This window comes from Pogona vitticeps, chromosome 3, assembly GCF_051106095.1.
Source record: "Pogona vitticeps strain Pit_001003342236 chromosome 3, PviZW2.1, whole genome shotgun sequence".
Classification (NCBI taxonomy): domain Eukaryota; kingdom Metazoa; phylum Chordata; class Lepidosauria; order Squamata; family Agamidae; genus Pogona; species Pogona vitticeps.
Genome location: NC_135785.1, coordinates 3,064,537 through 3,070,685, shown reverse-complemented (window position 1 = coordinate 3,070,685; position 6,149 = coordinate 3,064,537).

The window sequence follows — 6,149 nt, the reverse complement described above, 5'->3', positions numbered from 1 at the left end:
TTCTCAGCTGGGGAAGACGGCCAGTCCTTTTCTTCCCCCCAAACAGATCGGCCCCATTGCTCAAGAAGAGGATGCCAGCCATCTGTTTCTGGTTACCGAGGGGCCAAAACTGACCTACAGCCTTCACATACACCCCCCCAATACACCCCCCCAAAGCCCAAACGCAGCCTTCAGTCTCCGGAACCCATCTCCACCGTTTCATCTTTCCACACAAAGAGCGCCGCTTTTGGTTCAAAAAAGCCCTCTGGTGCCCTCTGATGGGCGTGAGAGGCCATTCGGTCATGTTCAGGGACCCTACTTACAACCCAATCGTTTCACTTAATTTTGAGTAATTTGCATAAATAAATAAATAAATAAATAAATAAATAAATAAACAAACAAACAAACAAAATCTGGGCACTAGCATGTGTGAAGGTGAACTTTTCCATTTTTATGATGCGTCCGGGCAAGAGAAATTGTTTTCCAGGATGGGTAAAGCCAAGAGCAAGCATGGCCCACCAAGATCCATGGGTTGGGTATGTGTGGTCCATGGACACCTGGAAGTCGGTGGTCCCTGTCTCTGTTCAAGGGAGGAGATGCTCCCAGAAAAATGATCCTGCATAGATCAGCACGGATCGGTGGTTATTGCATGTGGAATTTCACTCCAAGCAACCCTCTTTCATGACCTAGAAGCTCTTCTGGCAAAGAGATCTGTGCCCTGAAACCTTATGTCCTTAGACCAAGCTTGCTAGATCTCAGGGATCATTGCAAATCATTGCAAGACTGGGGTTAGTATGGGAATGTGAAGGATTTCAGAGTGTGTGCTTAATTCAACCTTGAAAATAAGCCCCAAGAGTCAGTAGTCCATTATATATATTTATATATATTTATCGAGGAGTCTTGTGGCACCGTGATGAAAATGCTGTACTGCAGCCAAAACTGTGTTCAGGATCCGAGGTTCAATCCCAGGTAGCCGGCTCAAGGTTCACTCAACCTTCTATCCTTCCGAGGTTGGTATAATGAGTAACCAGCTCGCTGGGGGGGTGTGGGGGTGTGGCAATGGGTAGCCTGCATCATTAACTTGTAAACTGCCCAGAGAGTGCTTGAAGCACTATGGGGTGGTATATAAGCAGCACACTTTTGCTTATATATAAGTAAAAGCATATATAGTCAGCAGACTACTGACTATATTATTTACTATATATATAAGCAAAAACATGCTGCTTATATACTGCCCTATAGTGCTTCCTGGGATTGAACCTCGGATCCTGAACACAGTTTTGGCTGCAGTACAACAGTTTCACCACGGTGCCACAAGACTCCTCGATAAATATTTATATATATATATTTATATATATCCCCACCCCACCCCAAAAACCTACACAAATTATTTGTGGTCCAAGCTCAATGCTCTCTTGTAATTTCCAAGAGTTTCTTCCTTTTTACTACTTTCTTCAGCTGGTTGTCTAAAGAGCACTTTTTCTGACCTGTCTCTGTAATGAGCAATGCTGCAGATCTGTGATTTAGCTTTCTTAGTTTCGTCTTGTCCAGTTGGAAGCGATTAGCCAGAAGCCCTCAAAGGGCTTTCAAAGTGAGCTATTTATGAGTGGTTTGATCTGGTCCACACCCCCAGTGGGCTTCTATGGCTGAGCTGGGATTCGAACCCAGGCCTTCTGAGTCTTCGCTGTCACTCCATCTGCCTCAAGTTCTTTTTAAGAAGAAAGGCAGGGCAAAAATATATTAAATAAATTAAATAAATAAAATAGTCCACTCTACCACACTGGGTTCCTAACTAGCTTTCTAGAGACAGAACATTCCTGGCTTCAAGATAAAAATGGATTTTGAAATGATAGCTGTCTGCCTGCTGCCAAGGGTGAGCAAGAAAAGTTTTTTAAAAAAAACCTTTAGCTTTGTTGTCCAAAATGGCACCTTTTCCCATTAGAAACGACCCATCACCCATCTCCGGGGATTGTGCAAACTTGGACGGGTGGAGAAGGTTAACAATCAAAGATGTTAATCAACTCATAAATATTTTGTGTTGGTTTGCAAATGTTTGAAACAGGGACACCCAGAAAGACTAGTAAATGGGATGTTAGATCCAGACAAGTCTGAACGTTGCCTAGACGCTAAGGTGACTAAATTAAAGCCGTTGTCCTTTGGGCCCATCATGAGCATCGAGACTCGACGAAAAAGCCAGTAATGCTGGGGAAAGGTGGAAGGCCACAGGAAAAGAGGAAGCCCCAAATATGTGATGGATTGACCCAATTAAGGAAGACACAGGCTTAGGTTTGCAAGATGTAAGCAGGGCTGTTAAGGACAGAGAGTTTTTTTTTCAAGCTATTGGTATGTCCTGCTCAAATTTCTAATGACAGCTTGAATTCTTTCAGGGCCCCATATCTTCCTTACTGAAAATTTGGTTTGCACCTTCGCAGTCTTGAAATGGATCTAATCCTGCACACGTTGGTGTCCCATAACATGAGAACTGGATCCCGGTAAGGCTTCCCCTGCACAGAATCACTCCAAAATGGAGTTGCAGCCTGTGAGTGGACTGACTGTTCAAAGCTTGCATTACACCGCCACCCTGTGGTTACAGAAGACAAAAAAAAGAGAACATTATGGCTATTTTAGCGCTCCCGAATTCAAAGTAAAGGAGGCCATTGCCGTTTGGATCCAGCTTAAGGAGAAAAGACTTGTTGGGAAAGTCAACAAGGCTATGGGGAAATGGAAGGCAGTAGGGGGAGAGGGAGACCTAGCACGAGAGGGATTGACCAATAAAGGAAGCCACATCCACGAACCAGAAAAACAAAAACAAACGAACAGCGAACTGTTTGTGGGTCCTGCTGTCTGTCTGCAGGCACCGGCCGCTCAGCCCACGGGGTGAGAGGAGCCCAAGAAACAAGCCACAAACTGGTGTGTGGTGGTGGATTTTTTTAAATTGGTTTTTGGCAGGTTCGTGTGGGTCGCCACAAACCACGAACCGTCCCGAACCACCAATTTTCCCGTTTGTGCCCATCTCTGCTTGTAAGACTTGAGCAGAGCTGGTAACGCTCAGACCTTGGGAGGCCGTTAAAGCTTCGATCCGTAGTGGCATGTCACCAAGGCTCCCAAACGGGGCGGCAGAGGGAAGCGGCCTGTCCGGAGAGGCGGTTGGCAACTCTCCTAAGTTGGCCATTTCACTTTCGGGCAACGGAGGCCTTGCAAAATCATGGGGTTTGCATAACGTCCTTCAGATCTGGAACACATTGGGTCTGGGGTGCATAAGGAAAGTGTGGCCAATTCTTACTACCCTTCTCCTCTCCAATGAGATTTATTTTCTACCACCACTTTCGCTTGGTAGATTTTAATAACACACAAGGACTCAAGGATAAGTTCCCCGTGGATGCTGAAAAAAGCGGAAGTATGGAACGCTCTACATGGCATAGTCTCTGGCTCCCTCTAGTGGCCAGTTCAGTTTTTATTTAGTATTTTCAAGAAGCAGATAAGTGAATTAGCAGATCCTGATCCTGTGGATAGGAGGTCCTACTGTAAGTAGTTGAGATTTTGGACCTCATCTGAAGCACGCCGGTATTCTCAGACTCTGCTGGGACCGCCCAGCCGCCAGAGTTTCTTTTTCCTACAGGAAAACAGACCGGAGTGTGGCCTAACCTTGGCCATGAGTCCTTCTATCCTAACGTTCCTCCAGGTGAGAACAGTGGAGGTGCCTTTCTGGCAGGTGGCACTCCCAGAATGGAGAGTTCTGGGATTTAGAGTCCACAGAAAAACGAATGTGCATGTGTAATGGTTGTCTCCCTTTCTGTGAGCATTCCCATCCTCTGTAGCTTTACCATGTGCTCCTCTGGCAGGTTGGTACTGGCAGTGCTGCATGCGGATATGATTGTAGAGCATGGAAATAGCGTGCCAGTGTTCGATGTGTTACTTTTGGGACGGACGGACACGAATCATCTAACATCTACAAAGTAATATCTTAAAAGTTCACATCAAACAATATTACTGTGGCTTGTGTAATGGTTGTGAACTTTCCCCAAAAGAAAAGGCTCCTACATACTCCCAACAAAAGGCTCGCTCTGCATACAGCCTAGTCTTTAGACTACAACCAAACACATCTCCTTTAGCAGGACACTTCAGTAGGATCTCAAGCGCAGTCTTCTGAATCAAAAGCTTCCGTGACTTTAAAGGCTATGTTAATCAATTTCCTACCATGCATACCACCTCCATGGGAGATTCACGAAACTGAAATTGACTGGCTTCTAGTGTCAATGGATAATTTGGTCTGGGAAACACCTCTATAAGTTTGTATTTGCAGTAAAACTAGCCTCTGACTTCTCATGGAGAAGTCCTTCATGACTGGTGTTAAATTACACTGAAGATAAGATAACTCCTAGATGTTTGCATGGCTTCCAGGAAGATTATGAGACAACGAAATTAATAGAGCTGGGGGGGGGGGGGGGAAGGCGGGAGGGACAAATTTTCTAGAGAACCACCAGACGTGGTCCTTTCTAACTATGAGAAGGAAAACTCTTCTCTGTTTTTAAAGCGCTATTTACATTTGAAGACGGCTTGATCAACGTAGATTATGGAATTTATGTCCACTAGTCAGCCAAAGCCATTGGCTCATCCTGGAGAGCAGATGGGAACTCCATAACACTATACAGTAGAATCCCCCTTATCCACAAGATCACTATCCACTGATTCACTTATCCACAGTCTGAAAACATTAGAAATATTAAAAGGAAAATCCTACAAATACACATTTTTCAAGATAATGTCACCAGATGTGATCACTAGAGGGAGCCAGAGATCATGCTATGTATACCATTCGCTATTAAAATAGCGTTCAGTATCATCCACGTTTTCCAGCATCCACAGTGGGGCATGGAACACATTCCCCACGGACACAAGGGTCCTAATGTATCTCTGGAGGAAAAGAAGCGAAGGGAAAGCAGCCCCAACTGGAATGTCATGCATTTTTCTGCCCACACAGACAAGTCATTACCATGAAAGACGACTGATTTACCCAAAAACCAGGCCATCCGTAGGTGCTCTTGTTATTACAGTATTTTTTTTAGCACAATGATGTACACAAGGATTCTGAAAGGGTCACCTGAAAGGGAGAGGATCCAACCCTGTTCAGCGGTTACCTACCAGGCTGTCTTCAACATGATTACAGACAAGTGACCGGTCCTCTCGCCTCTTTCATTATTTGACGTGTCTGAAGCAGAGAGATTTTTGCTGAAAGGCAGGCTCTACACACAAAAAAGAACTTGGGGAAAATCTTACAAATCAGACACACCCTTCCCCATGGGGAGAAGACACCTAGGGGAATGGGAACCCCCTCCTCTCTATGTCTCTTGGTAGCAACTGGGTAAGAACTGAACAGGGTTTACGTATGTTATACGCGTAGCTAACCCACTTGGGGCTTCGGTAAGGGCTGAAAACCTCTGATTATTGCGACTGGTTTGCCCCATCTCCTGTACTTTGCACATTGTTTTCTGATTGGTTCTTGGGAGGCAATCACAGACTTCATCTGAAAATGCGATCGCTCAGGTCTGCCAGTGGCTTGCATCTCCTTGAGTCGTGTGTGTGTGTGTGTGTGTGTGTGTGTGCGTGTGCCCGCCTGTCTGCTTACTTTTTTTCCCTTAGAGGCAAAGGATGCTAATGTTGTATAGATTTGTTCCAGAGGCATCTTATAGCAACGGCAAACATCTTGCGTCCCTCCTGAGGCTGGACTACAACTCCCATCATCCTTCCTTATCGTCCGTATTGATTTAAGGCAACAGGGATTTGCCGCCCAGCAACATCTCGAAGACCAGAGGTTTCCCAACCCATGATTTTGCAAGCACACAATGTTTCATAGCACGATGACGGTTAAGGACAGAGTATAGCCCCAGGGAAGAGTCAGTGCCAGTGGTTACCCTTGCTGGGGGGTTCTGGGAACTGTAGTGCGAGAAATAACTTTTTTTCCAACTACAGGGAGAACATACACTTTGCATGCGGAAGGTCTGGTTCTGCCCCCCCGGCAGATCCAAGGGAGTGGCTGGGAATTCCTCTGGGGAAACTGGGAGAGGCGGAAGACTGAGCGAGACGGGTCACAAGCCTGACACGATAGAAAACTGTATCTCACGTTCCCGAACTGTCCCTCCTTCAGACCTCCAAATCCAGAGAGCATTTCA